This window comes from Anabrus simplex, chromosome 8 (assembly GCF_040414725.1).
Source record: "Anabrus simplex isolate iqAnaSimp1 chromosome 8, ASM4041472v1, whole genome shotgun sequence".
Lineage (NCBI taxonomy): Eukaryota > Metazoa > Arthropoda > Insecta > Orthoptera > Tettigoniidae > Anabrus > Anabrus simplex.
In genome coordinates, this window is record NC_090272.1 from 50,526,599 (window position 1) to 50,542,847 (window position 16,249).

A 16,249-nucleotide genomic window follows, 5' to 3' on the forward strand; every position below is an offset into this window, starting at 1 on the left:
ACGTACCTTAATATGATAAGATGGAACACCTATGGCCAGTAATTGCGGCTCCTGTACACCTTGGAAAGGCCACTCTTAACTCGTGTTTGAGAAACTGATCGTCTTTCTACTTGATATGCAGGACAGGCGTTCATGAAATGAACTTGCAGAAGTATTAACTAACATGCGGATAGCTGGACATTTCGTGATGGAAGGTATCATGTGTAATAATAAAACAATTAGAAGCATACATATCTTTTGGGTTTATTCCGTGTAAACCGGATAGACAGTGTGTAATTGAAATAAGGAATGTCCGTTTAACAGGTCACAGAAGAGACTATTCTAAGCAACCATTACGAGGTGATTGTCAGCTATCTTTAAACATTAAATATTAAAAAGTAAATGTTTTTAGGTTTTCAATAACTCTTCGGGCAGCAGTGGCAAACTAAGTCTGATGAATGAATATTGAATTTTCACGACCGCATTGTAATCGAAACAGACTTTCAACCTATTAGGTCGTGTTACGTACATGTAGTACGTGTTAAAGAGATGTTAAGTACAGAGCAAGAATGGCCAGCCGGACACCAGTGGGATCCGAACCCATAACCTCCCGATTTCGCGTCGGTTGCTCTACCAATTGAGCTATGGTGACCTAGGCCATCTTTGTTCTGTTTGAAAATTAAATTCGTGAAAATTCAATATTCATTGACATGCCCCACAACGGGTGACTTAAACGCACTCTACAGTGTGCTAGCAGCAGCTCAGATCCTTTCAAACAGAACAAAGATGGCCTAGGCCACTATAGTTCAACTGGTAGAGCAACCGACGCGAAATCGGGAGGTTGTGGGTTCGGATCCCACTGGTGTCCGGCTTGCCATTTTTTGTTCTCTACTTAACATCTCTTCAACACGTACTACATGTACGTAACACGACCTAATAGGTTGAAAGTCTGTTTCGATTAAGTCTGATGAAGCTAGATGGAGTTGAGACGAGGCCAAGATCTGTGAGGGGAATGTGTTGCGTACTCCAAGTAGGATTTTGCCCGTTGGCAGGGATGAGGAGGGGAGGAATCAGCTGATAATAAGAGAATAGCGGTCGGTGCTCGTCTTTTAAAACCCCTACGCAAACAAATTTATGTTGGTGTTATTGTTGTTGTTGTTGCAACCTAACAGAAAGAATTAGAATTTGATTGATTGATTGATTGATTGATTGATTGATTGATTGATTGATTGATTGATTGATTGATTGATTGATTGATTGATTGATTGATTGATTGATTGATTGATTGATTGATTGATTGATTGATTGATTGATTGATTGATTGATTGATTGATTGATTGATTGATTGATTGATTGATTGATTGATTGATTGATTGATTGATTGATTGATTGAGTGGCTCAAACGGTTGAGGCGTTGGCCTTCTGACCCCAACTTGGGAGATTCGATCCTGGCTCAGTCCGGTGGTATTTGAAGGTGGTCAAATACGTCAGCCTCGTGTCGGTAGATTGACTGTCACGTAAAATAACTCCTGCGGGATAAATTCCGGCACCTCGGCGTTTCCGAAAACCGTAAACGTAGTTAGTGGGACATAAAAAACCATCATTTATTTATTTATTTATTTATTTATTTATTTATTTATTTATTTATGTATTGTTTGTTTGTTTGTTTACGATAACCAGCCCCGATGTGGAAGTCTCTGTAGAAGTGGGAAACGCCCGATCTCTTGGATGTCTACGACTAGGAGAACTTTCCTGACACATTCGTCCACATTCGTCTATTTTTGCCTCATTATAAATTAAAACGATATCGCACATTTCGTTATATGATACATACAGCCTTTTCGCTTATACTCAGAGCTTATCTGCAGGTCGCAGTGCACTGACCATGGGACACATTGACCGTTAATGACAGCCTTGGAGGGGAGGGCGACCTGGTACAATCACAGCCGTGCCGATGTTCCGTTTAGCAGAGGGGAGTATCCAGTGTCTATTGGCTTCACAAAAACATTGACCGAAGATTTGTGAGTTTTCTCCTACACTAATTAAAATAGGAGTAAACTATTTGAAGATGTTTGCTTAGAATACCATCTTCCACCACCAGTTCAAATGACGCACCATACTTCAATTACACCCTGTAGGCTTAATGCTCGGAAACTTTGCGTTTCGCGATTGCTTGACTTCGCTTCGTCAGAAGTGAACCACAACCCAAGGCACATACTGTACCAGGATAGCATTGAAGTAACGTAGGTGTTTGAATTATTTATGACAGGTGGTCCGTGAAATTCAAAGAAACACTTTGTATTTGCAATCACTATAATTTTCATGCGAACAGCAGAAGGTATCTGAAAAAGATATGTTTTAGTAATGTGTAATACTATAGTCTTTCAGAGTTCAGATGTCATAAGTTTGGAAGCTTCCCGCCGCCAAGGATGCGCGCTGTTGACATGTGATTGGTGATCTTAAGGCCGTGCCTTGTGTTCAGAGCAGTCAAGTGGCAGGGTAAGGTAAGGGTGTATTCTGCCCGAAGGCAGGTCCGAACCTCCGCAGAGGTGTGCCTGAGCCGGAGTTTACGTACGGTAGGGTGGTCAGTTCCTTTCCGCTCGTCCATTCCCTTACCCCCACCAACAGCGCGTGGCAACCCATCCAAATCTTGAGCACGTCCAATGTTGCTTAACTTCGGAGATCTCACGGGATCCGGTGTTTTAACACGGCTACGGCCGTTGGCGTAGAGGCAGGAAGTAGCCAAAGTTATTCTGAACTATATAAAACAATACAGCTAAACAGTAAACATTTGTGTCTTTTTAATGTATAGGACTTTTAATTAAAGTAATTCGTAACCAGCTGACCGCTGAGATTCGATCGTCATTTAGAAAGGACCTTATTTCTAACAGATTTCTTCATATATGGTCATTTTACACCAGGACATTCATATTAGTTGGTATTCATTTACGTAAACTTATCTCTACATTTACAGCACGAATAGTAGTGAATTTTGGCGACGGGAATTTTCTTAGCTACATGGGAGATTTTCTTGATTTAATAGAGAAAAATATTATCGGCCATCTGGTAAATCTCCAAATCAGCACAAGGACCCATCACGGGATACAATCAGCACAGGCACTCTGCGAAACCGTTACAACTAGTATAGGCGCCGAGCGCACGGGGCTATTATAACACTGCAAGCTGGATTGAAATATCGTTGACTCCATATGAAATCTGAGCTTGAGATAGTCGGATCTAGAAGCAATTGGTGAACAGTTATGTATGCAATGTTTGAGTAAATTGGACGTTTCCTTTTGCGCATGAATGGAAAGATTTAAATTACGTGCGTACAATAAAGTTCACGCTGCTTGAGTGTCATGAATAATTGCCTCCATTATCATCATCATCATCATCATCTGTTTACCCTCCAGGTTCGGTTTTTCCCTCGGACTTAGCGAGGGATCCCACCTCTACCGCCTCAAGGGCAGTGTCCTGGAGCTTCAGACTCTTGGTCGGGGGATACAACCGGGGAGTATGACCAGTACGTCGCCCAGGCGGCCTCACCTGCTATGCTGAACAGGGGCCTTGTGGAGGGATGGGAAGATTGGAAGGGATAGGCAAGGAAGAGGGAAGGAAGCGGCCGTGGCCTTAAGTTAGGTACCATCCCGGCATTCGCCTGGAGGAGAAGTGGGAAACCACGGAAAACCACTTCCAGGATGGCTGAGGTGGGAATCGAACCCACCTCTACTCAGTTGACCTCCCGAGGCTGAGTGGACCCCGTTCCAGCCCTCGTACCACTTTTCAAATTTCGTGGCAGAGCCGGGAATCGAACCCGGGCCTCCGGGGGTGGCAGCTAATCACGCTAACCACTACACCACAGAAATTGCCTCCATTAGCGAAGCAAAAATATCCATTCTATGGAAATAAACGCGTTAAAAAGATATGTGGTCCTATATAGAATATTATAATAATTATAATATTTTCTTACTCTTTGGTTTTATCACTGCCTTCGTGTACTGGCGTACTGTACTATGCGCGCCAAGTCCATCAGTTGATCGATTGGTGCGGTCTGAACGAATGTTATGAATGGTACTTGCGAATGTAATATATAGTGTCTGAGAGCATTCTTTGGGTAGTTGTGGCTTCAGACCTTCATGTTAAGTATATTGCATGCCCGTTCTCTAAATTTACCGCATGGGGATTTACATAAATAGTCCTTATTGAGATAATGAGTCCTCATAATTTAGGTTAGGTATGTTTTTTTTTGCTTGCTATTTGCTTTAAGTCGCACCAACACACTATCGAACCCACTATCTCCCGATCACTGGATACTGGCCGCACTTAAGCGACTGCAGCTATCGAGCTCGGTGTTAGGTATGTTATTTTCATGGGTGAGTAATGTAAATTTAACGGACGTAATGCTTCTCGTGAAATTTATTCATTGCATTATTACTGAATAGCACATTTTTGTGAAAATGTAATGTGTTGCGAATGTAAATAAATTGCCACAATGCCACGAAGTTGCGTGCAGCACGACGAAAATACAACTATACAAGTGACTATACACCAATATTATCATTTCCTTCGAATGGGGGCAGGAGACATTTATGGAAGATGAAAATACTAAGCGTATTTACGTCGCACCGACACAGATAGATCTTATGGCTACGACGGGATAGGTAAGAGCTAGGAGCGGGAAGGAAGCAATCGTGGCCTTAATTAAGGTACAGCAAGACCATTTGCTTGGTATGAAAACGATAAAACCGAGCTCGATAGCTGCAGTCGCTTAAGTGCGGCCAGTATCCAGTAATCGGGAGATAGTGGGTTCGAGCCCCACTGTCGGCAGCCCTGAAGATGGTTTTCCGTGGTTTCCCATTTTCACACCAGGTAAATGCCGGGGCTGTACCTTAATTAAGGCCACGGCCGCTTCCTTCCAATTCTTAGGCATTTCCTGTCCCATCGTCGCCATAAGATATATCTGTGTCAGTGCGATGTAAAGCAAATAGCAAAAAAAAAGAAAAAAAGAAAAAGAAAAGAAAGAAAACGATAAACCACAGAAAGCATCCCGAATGCAAGCTGACAGCTATGTGACCCTGCCACTTACTCGGTGCTATTACTAAGAATACAGCAGTAGACACTGCAGTTGCACTAAGTGTTAACATACAGTCACCAAGATTGCATGCGCTGGCTCACATTGGTAAGGGAAGACGCCGATGCAATATTAGTACTCAGGCGTTCACCCTGGCGAGAAGATCCACCGTTGCAATATGTGCGGCAAGACATTCACCGGTATCACATAAGTGAATAGATTGTCATTGGCAGGCTCTTTGTTCAGCTAGTCGGTATGCAATCTCACCTTACTTAACCTCACTGTTTGCCCAGACTCACGTGCAACCAAAATTAAGCTTCCTACCCCACTTAACTCACTTTTTCCACTTGCTAACACCTCCTCATTTCCAGAACACTTCACTGCATCTCGCTAAACAACCAAACCTTCCACCTTCACTCGAACTTGCTTATATTTCACTTATATATCACTCATCTCTCCCTCACCAACCTGTAGCACTCCAATGTCCGCTGAGAGTGAATACAGCAGTACATTTTACGCATTTTCCCGACCTGATGGTGAGTTCTGGTTTTGACTTTCTTCTTGTTATATAGGTTTATAGCAGTGAGTTTTATTGTTGATTCATAACAAGCCTATACGTAACATACATGATATTGAAAACGTGCAAATTAAAACCCAGTCTAAAATGTACAACTAAATGCAGTTTATAAAACCTAACCTTCTATCATACAGACACTTTAAACAATTGAAATTACATTATAGCTATTGGGCAATATTTACAAGCAATGCAACTTAATTCCTTGAAGGAGAGTGCCAGAAGGTGCATGAAAGGAATCCCTCAAAATCTGCACTGTATTTTTGATCATCTAGAGCAGGGATTTCCAATTAGTAAGAACTCGAGGGCCACATTGGAAACCTGGAGCATGACTGCGGGCCGCACTTTAACAGTAGGCCAATTTTCGTAAAATTCCGCAAATAGGACAGAGGTACCAGTATACAAAATACAATATGAAATTGGAAGGAAGGTTTAATAACTTTAATTGCTTAAAACACCATTTTACCATTGCATAAAAGAGTGAAATTAAGAATAATCACTATGATAACCAGGTCGATTGAATTTGGAAGAAGAGCACCCAGCAATGTCAGTTCATTTGAATTAATATTTGACAAATGAGAAAAGTAAAACGAAACACAAACTAAAATTAATAATGTAGTTAAAACAAAAAGGACAATTTAGTGGTAGTAGTGTGAAGGGCACAATGCTAAAATCCCAACAATGTACTTCCAGGAGTACTTCTATGAACATTTTCACTGTGTACCAGCCAATAATGCCAATGAGAGAAGAACGAAGAAATAAAACCGCTTCTTACACCAATGGCTTTTAAAGTATTTCTTGATATTCATTGCATGGTACGTTGAATAAAAAGACCACAGTGAGGTTGGCATGTAGTTCAAGAATTGGTATGGATCCCAAGGCCATTTTAATAATTGTTAAGAATTAGAACTGGTATTTGTGAGGGCTCATTTTTCGGCGAAGCTTGAATTTTCATTTTACTAACTCAAAGAATCTATTCAGCAGAAGTGAATATTAAAAAACAGGAGATAATAATTATTAAAGAATGAATTAGTTCTGACTATGGTCTATACAGGATATAAAAATGAATACATTTTTGAACGAGCTACCAAATATTTTTCGTAAATTCTTCTTCACATTTCTTAAAAAACATTTATAAAGTCTTCGCGGGCCGCTATTTGGAAACCCCTGATCTAGAGGTATGGTATGCCTTTGCTGGCGAGATGTAGTGTTTACAGTGCTCTATGTCTTCTGGTATGGGCTAGAATAAATTTGTTACTTTCATTGATCTGTCTCAGTCTTATCCTTGGCTTTAACAATTACCACGTTTGCATGGGGAATTCAAATCGATCTGAATATGTTTTCCGTATCGAAAACCTCATGGAAACAGGGACTCATTTCATACTGAGTCTCAAAGTCGATCCTACTAGAAAGTGGGATCGAATCGTACTCAGTACGGATATAGTATCATGGAAACGTGGAACGTATTGAAATCGATTTGAAAATGCTACGGATTCTCCATTGTAGTTTGTTTATCATGTGCTTCCTGCGATTTCGTTCCTGTTCAGTTGATTTCAGCTTACTGCTCCTTATATATTTTACCATGTGTAGTATTCACTTTACAAAGGTGAAAAATGAGAGTATCCTCCTAATCCAATACAATAAATATTCCGTCATTAGACGGAGTAAACAAATTCAAACATGTTTCGGCTCGTTTGAGCCATCTTCAGTGAAAAAATGAGGGGAGATTTGAAATACTTTTTAGCAGGTGGTTGTCCTCTCACCTTTGTAAAGTGAAAACCGTCATTACGTAATGATTCTAATATCTTGTAATGTGTAGTATTAGCAGAAATCTGTGGACGCGGGAGGAGAGTATAACGTTATCGGAAATAATACGAGGAGAGGAAATACACAATCTCTTCGACGGAAACTGATATTCAGCACATGAAGCTAGTTTGTGCAAAGCTATCTCATATTTTCCTCAACAGACATTGGTTTGCTCGCGAAAAACTTGTTTGATTTGAGGTGTGGTTCAAGACGCACACATATGAACTTAAATGTCGAAGAACTCATCCTGAAGTTGTCTAACCAAATCATCTTCTATGAAATAACGTTGTACTATACGCTCCCACCAGGCCTTACTCCTTTCTTTTACCCAGTACCACCTTTTCTTCATATGCTTTCTTTTGCTTACCTTAGACGGAAGGAAAACCATATTCTGTGCCTGCAACTGCTGCAGGAAGAATGTCGTTTCCCTCCGTCGCCCCAATCGTTCTTTCTCCCATCTCTCAAATGAATGGATCAAATTTACGAAAACCTAATGCACTATTAGGCACAATACCACAGTTTTTAAACTCCATTGCTTTCGGGGATTGCATGGTCTATAAGGCTGTACAAGAAACAAGTTTGTATCACGAACTTTACATTCCTTAGGTAATAATGCACGAGGAGTTCTTTATTTACTCTTATTTGGTTAGGGTTCGCCGTTGATGTCAAGCGCTACACGTCGGATTATTCTCGTACGGCCTCGCGCGATCTCGTAAACTACGAGTGTCGTATTCAAATCGATCTGAATACGAACTGAACCTTACATGGAAACAGGTAACGTACTGAGTACAGAAAGCGCATTCAAATCGATTTCAATCCCCATGGAAACGTGGTAAATATGAAAGTGACTGAGGAATGAGCGATGCTAGTAATACCATTCCTTGTGCAGCCAGTGCCTGTTATGAATGGTGTGATAATATCAGTCATAGAGAATGTTGGTGCATGCATTTCAGTGGGCTTGGCAGACTGATATGTAATGGAAACTTCTGGCCCGGTGAGGAAAGCAACGGGAAACTACCTCGCTCCTATATTTTCCCTAGTATGCCTCTTTAGTGACCCCTAGGCTATCTATGACAGGTGTTGGTGGAGCTGTGGAGGATCAAACCAGTCTTTGGGCTGAATACCCAACATACATACATACAGAGCAAAGTAAAAGCAAAGTCACCTCCGTACAGGCCATGAAGGCCCTTGGAGGGGTGGAAGGTAAAGGCTTCCACCATTCGTAACCTCGGCACGTGATGGGGTAGAGTGGTTAGCTCTACGCCCGGCCGCCTTTGCCTGGTACTAATTTTTGGTGTAGGCTGACTGAACCTCAGGGCCATATGCACCTCCGGAAGTGGAAATCTCGTTTCTTAAATTTTACGATTCCTGACGGGGATTCGAACCCACGTCCTTCCGGGCGAATCGAGAACGCCTTTACCGGCCCGGCCAGGCAGCCCCTACATACATACAGATGTATAGTGGCAAGCCTTATTATTATTTTTGTACGTTAGTTGCCTCCATATTTTTTTATCAATGCACAATAATTGCGATTTTTGGCTACATGAACGAGCAAAATAATCGTTATGCTTTGAACACTTTGATCACAATTTAAGCCAACTTCTCCTAAATTTACATAGACCTCACTTACTAGGTATCAAACTATTACATGTGTTAATGATCTCAGCTGTCATTCGGGAATATTTCTTAACTACGAGGCACAGATGAATCATGTGCTTGCAAACCGAGGGTCGGAAGGAGGAAACTGTTCGCCTCTTTGCATGACGACATCGGAGCCTGTATATCACGAAGGTAGTTGCATTATGTATCATAACTGTGAAGCTTATTGAGAAGGCTATGATGTATAGCAGGCAATGAGCTGTTTAGAACAGAATAGTTATATATGTTACGAGGATCGAAGGTGGTGTTTTACGTACGAGTTGAGATGTTTACAGCCAAGCTTTGAAGGTAGTGATGTAATACAGCAGAGTAGGCGGCAAAGTGTTCGGCAAAGTTGCTTTATCGCACATGAAAATCCACAGCCTGTTTCCAGTCATTTGACCGTGTCAGAAAGTGAATGAATGAAGACCCCTTCTAGCGGCAAGGATGGGAATTGTGCCGGCTGCAGAGGCCTGTCGCACTCCTCTGGGGCAATGATTAATGAATTATTAATGAAATGATTTTGGAGAGTGTCACTGGAATGAAGGATGACAGGTAAAACCGGAGTACCCGGTGAAAAACCTGTCCCGCCTCCGCTTTGTCCAGCACAAATCTCACATGGAGTGACCGGGATTTGAACCACGGAACCCAGCAGTGAGAGGCCGGCGCGCTGCCGCCTGAGCCACGGAGGCTACTGATTCGCACATATGCAGTAAAATAATTTTATTTCACAATGTGCTGAATAGGCCAGCTTTTCTAACACAAAATTGTTTAGAAAATAGCTAATTTTTGTTGTGATAGTGGGTAGATTTGTAATCATTATTGTTATCGAGATCCGATTAGTTGCCAGCAGCCCTGTCTGCACGCAGCTGTTGTGTGGGGTCACTAGACTTAAAGAAGTGAAAGTAAGGCGGGACAGTCAATAAGCATAACAGCCGTCTCAGGTAATACTAACTAGCCGGACTACCTGATGTGTGAAGGGGACATAAGGTAGTAAATAGGCATTAATTAGTGAGTGTGGTCATTCATGGTTGAATATAATTGTGTGTGTGTGTGTGTGTGTGTGTGTGTGTGTGTGTGTGTGTGTGTGTGTGTGTCATCCTGGACTGGAGCGATAAAACAGAAGGTGTTTTATTCATGACAGTATTATATTTTGTAATTCAAAAATCTTAAGTTATATTAACTCAGTTGACGCTAAATGAAAGAATGGCTTTTTTAAAACAAATTATACATAGTATTTTGTTTGAAAAAGCGTTAGTTTCTTTCGCTTGAAAGTTCCATAAATTAAGTAATGTAACTGTATAAATATCCATATTACCATATTGTGCGGAACAAATAATATTATGACCGATGTGTTTTACCCATTTGTTTAAAATCCAATTCTGAAATTATTTCATTCTCCATGATTCCTCGGTGCATGCAAAACCTAGATTTAGGATTACTTGTCTGGAAAGGTTATAATCAGATTTGTTCCTTCAGTAAAATTTCGTACGGTGGATATGAACACAGAAAACTGATAAGCATTAAGCTGCAAGCCTCTTGATGAGTAAACCAACAACGACTTATAAGAACTCGCGTTACTCGACCTTCCGTATATTTGGATTCTCATTTCCTTTCAGTTTACGAGTTCTGGACTGAGTTCAAGTGGGGTAACGACGTCTTGATTGTTGCGACAAGTGAGTCTCGGTATTCATCGCTTTCCAGAATACTCACCACTGTCGTCATTGGGATAAAAATAAGCTCGAACTACATACAGAGACGGAATGACAGTGGCCTTTCATGTCCCTCAACCAAGAATTATGATCATGGTGAATTTTGCCTTAAGAATAATAATCAACAGGATAATCACTCCTTTGTTAACATTTTTAAAACAATTTGCAATGTAAGACATCATGCGTACAACACGTTTTTTCTCATAACAATGAAGCGGCAAAAACAATGGAAGTTCTTAAGAGGAAAATAAATAAATCTAAAACAAAAGTAGGAATGGAGTGTAGTCGAATGAAGTCACATGATGCAGGAAATAAAAGATTAAAACATGCATGATGTAGATGAATATTGTTACTTGGGCAGTAGAATAACTAACGATGGCAGAAGTAAGGAGAACATAAAGTACCGTATTTACTCGAATAATCCCCGCACCCTAACTTTAGGAAGGCTGATTTTAAAAAAGAAATGCCAACAATGACTCAAATAAAACCCACACCCCAATTTCGTGCCTCAATTTTTTTTAAATATGCGGGTATTATTCGTGTAAATACGGTACAGTCTATCATAAGTAAGGAGGCCTATCTTAAGAAAGGAAATCTACTCACTTCGGACATTGATATAGCAATTAGAAAGACGATTTAGTAGACTTTCATCTGGAACACGGCATTGTATGGAAGTGAAACATGGAAAATAACTAGCTCAGAAAGAAAGAGAATAGAAACTTTTGAAATGTGGTGTTACAGAAGAATACGGAAGGTGAGATGGGAAGATCGATTCACGAATGAAGAGATACTGAATCCAATTGGTGAGAGTAGAACGATTTGGCGATATTTAACTAGAAGAAGAGACTTATCTTAAGACACCCAGGAGTTGTTCAGCTATTTTCGAGGGATGCGTAGAATGTAAAAACGTCAGGGGTATATCAAGGTATGAATATGACACACAGATTCGAGTAGATGTAGGATGCGAAGTGTAACTCAGAATAGGGTGGCATGTAGAGCTACATCAAACCAGTCGATGGACTGACGACCCAAACAACAACATTGTTTGTATATATAAAGACTATATGTTACCCACGGCTTCGCTCACGCGAATTTCAAGGAAACGTGCAGGAAGATGAACCATGCGCCCTGATATGGTGACGGTCTGGTCAGTCCTAATATTGTGCGGTTCCTTTCCAGGTTTGGTGCGTTGAGGGTCGGTGGTGTTTTTGATACTTTCATCGAATAGGAAAGCTGGTTTCAACAGGTCTATTGAATTGAGCTTAGGAAATATCAACACCATTAAGTGGATTCTCCGAAAACAAATACGTGTTCTTGATTCTTAAAGGAGATTCCAAGTACTAATTTTCACGTCTGTAACATCTTCAGTTTTTGAGATATAAGTATCATTATGAAAGGAATTCAATATTTTTCACTTCTTCCACACCACCCTCACCCCCTCACCCCACCGCACATCGCCGTTAAGTGAATTTTCCTAAAACAAAAATACATGTTTCTTTATTTTTAAAGGTGATTCCAAACACCAGTTTTCACGTCTAAAACATGTTCAATTTTTGAGATATACTCACTTTAAAAATTCACCCCGTTTTTCACTTCTTTTCACCCCCTTAAGTGGGCTTACCGAAAACTAAAAATACACGTTTCTTTAGTTTTAATGATGATTCCAAATACCAATTTTTATATCTGTATTATATTCTGTTTTTGAGATATAAGTGTCCTCAGAAAAAGAATTCAACACAATTTTCACTTCTTTTCACGCACCTAAGCGGATGTTCCGAAAACAAAATTAATACGGGTTTCTTTATTTTCAAAGGAGATTCCAAATACCAATTTTTACGTCTGTAATCTGTTGTGTTTTTGAGATACAGATGTACTCATTTAAACATTTAACCCCCCTTTTCACCCCTTTAGCGATGGATTATCCAAAATTCCTCCCTTAGTGAGCACCAACACTGGAATATAAATGTATTCTCAAAGTTTCATTTCTTTATGTCCATTAGTTTTGGTTCGGCAATTATGAATCAGTCAGTCAGTCAGTCAGTCAGTCAAGACATGTTATTTTATATATATAGGTGACAGCTAAAATAATTCATGAAACGGACTAGTCTTAAACATTTTAACTCACACTATACTCCAATTCCATGAAGTGTAGTATGCTGCTGGTAAGAGGGTTTATCTCCGAATGGTTCGACCTGGCACTACAAGGTGTGGAACATTCACTTAAAAGTTGCTAATATATTCAGGAGCTACACAATACCGACTTTCCTTGAGACTCCACAGACAAGGGATTATCGCGGAGTATCCCACCGTTTTAGGACCTCACACCCAGCAGCAGGTTTCTGCAATATTCGCCGACATAAAACCCGGTCGGCTCTTAGCAACATTGTTACTATACAATACCGTCACACCTACAACTCTTTGGTACCAGTTTTATTGCACAGAGAGGTCTTTGGCCAAGGTAAGAAACATGACCTCTTTTATTTGCCTTTTGTAAACACGGACACTTACAGTTTATTACCAATACCTTTTCTAAAAGAATGATGCTTTATCATGCACCTTTATTGCGAAGAAGTAAATAATTCAGTAACAGCTTTCCATTAAGTTAAAACATGCAGATCTAATTCAGTCTGCCGTGAATCAGCACTAGGCTGGGATAGGGAAAGTGAATTCTGTCTGCAGACAGATAAGAGTCGATATCTAGATAATAGACAGTAGTGGTGCAGCTCCTTTCAAGCACACCCTCAATGGAAGTGAGCTGCATGTACCATTTCAACCACTTACCAGCCCTCCTCCCATTTTTAGATTTCTGGCAGAAATGCAAATCGAATGCGGGCCACCGTTACTCTACGGAGGCGGACGAAATGTTAGTGGCAGCGGTAAATATCTTCAGACTAGTATTTATCTGCAGCACCATGTCCGAGTTATTTTTCAGCTTTATTCGCAGCAGTTTTTGGTGGTTTTATTTTCTGTATTACGCAAGTTCAAGTTATGCACACAACCGATGTTGAATATTTGTAAGCCAAAAGACGAACTGTTTTTGGAGAGAAGATGTGCCGTTGTTATTTTTGTGACAGCTAGAATTTTAAAGTTATACTAGAGGACCTGTTCCGTAGCATTCACCATAAATAGGTCAAATAATGTGCCTTAATTAGAAATTGCTCCATGCGTTGCCCGGTTACTTTTTTGAATGTTTGCTTTTAGGATTTGTATTACCTGTGAATTATGTGTGAAGTGAATGTATGTACTTTTTATTGTGACGTTGTTTTATATTTTACGAAATATTTCGTAGTTTTATAGGCATTGACTTGTGTTTAATTTAAGGGGAGTTGTGATTCTGTATCCCGTCAATGTTAAAACAGCTGAAAAATGTACCTTTTTCTCAGTGCCTGTTGAATGTATAAATGTATTTCTTTAGTATGATGTTGACACACATCTTTTGCATACACCTATCTGTAATAGCTTTAAAGTATGTGCTACGAAAAAGTTATATTTAAAAATATATTCCCCAATTTTAAATTCTTCTGATTTATAAGTAAAATTATAAAAAATAAACTATTCAATAAATGTCAACCAAAGTAGATCCATACTACCACAACAATATCACAAGCATTTGGTAAACAGTTCACGAAAATACACCCAGTAGTTTCTGTGAAAAGGGAACATTTGTTTCGGAAAAAGTGATTTTGAGTAAATTGCATTTAAAAGTAAACGTTTCCGTTAGCATCACTTACTGCGGAATAGGAGCTTTAAAATCCTCCCCAAAAACAACACTGCACCTTGCGATTGCGGCTCAAGCAGGATGACCAACTAATAAAACGGTGCTTTCTCTTCAAAACACGCTGAACTACAGCCTTCTAGAGTGAATACTTCCTAGGATATGTGTAAATTAGTGATACATTGCACAAAAGGTGTCTTGTAGTAGAAGTGCACCAATATATTAAATTCATTACTTAAAATAGTAAATATTGGAATATTTGAATGAAACAAATGCCATATTAAACAGAATGATTCACACGTTAATAAATTTTAAAAAAGGAAAATATCAAAATTTGCCGATTTGGGCGTGTACGACTTCTCTTAAAGTTTGAAAAAAAGGGTGGCTCACGAACGCCGTACTTTCTACTTATAAATGCCACGCATGCACATATGATGAACGGGATATCTACCAACTGATTTTCACAGGGGAACTACTGCTAGCGGGCAGGTTATGTCAGAATATGAAGAGATAAGAAACGAAGTGTCGCTCGCAGCATGTTACTCAGGGCTACCGGTCTAATGCACCCTTTGCATTAGTAAACATCGTTTTCGACCGCATAGTTCTAGGCTGGTGTATGGTACAGACGCACTATATTTGCTGTCTACATATCGGCAATGTCTAGTGTGATCAGCAGCGGTGAATATACAGACATTATTTTAAGCTGGACAACTGGTCGGAATGCAACAGAAGCTCCAAACAGACGTACGCAGTCTACACACATATTTCGCCGAACAGTATTAGTTTCTGTTCCATACAATCAACTCGATATAAATAAGTGTATAAATTAAAAAGTTATTAGATTTCATTTACTGCATCTCTGGCGAGTCTACAAACAGTAGCGGCGGTTACGGGATGGGGTGAGGAGGGACAGTCGCTCCCACCCCCACTTTGTAGAGTAAATATTACATTTCATTCCACTTTAGATAGAATTTATGGCGACGATGAGACAGGAAAGGGCTATGCGAGGAAAGGAAGCGACCGTGGCCTTAAATAAGGTATAGCACCAGCACTTGCCTGGTGTGAAAATGAGAAACCACGAAAAGCCATCTTCAGGGCTGCTGACAGTGGGATTCGAAACTAATATCTCCCGATTACTGCGCGCCCGTACCCCACGGCCAACTCGCCCCATATAATTAAAAAGAAGTACGGCATGATTATGCAATTAAAAATAACTTAGTATTTGAATACTCACTAAGAAACTAACAGACACTAAGGAGACTGCCAGACTGATGAATGCGCGCGGCAAGTTGGTGAATTATAACTCAGTGACCACGACCTCGGCAAAAAATATGTACCCCTACTACCCATCCTCACAGCACATGCAAAGTCTCCACTACTTGCCGTAGTGCTATACAAATTGGTTAGCCGCGACGAACAGCATTTTGTGGGTATTTCCGTCAATGTTTATGTTAATACTTAAAGAAAATAAACGAAGGAATTAGCAGATAAGATAACAAGGTTTGTACAAACAGCTTTTTTAAAATAATTCCTAGTTCCAGCTGGCTAAAGTGGAATAAAAATATAATGTTTACTCCACAAAGTGGAGGGGGGGGCGACTGTCCCTCCTCGCCCCACCCCCTAATCGCCGCTACTGTTTGTAGACACGCCAAAGCTGCAGAAAAGAAAATCTAGTAACTTATTAATTTACTCGTATACACGTGTAGACATTCCACTCGATGGAAGAGTTGCATGTATGAAACAAAAACTAATAA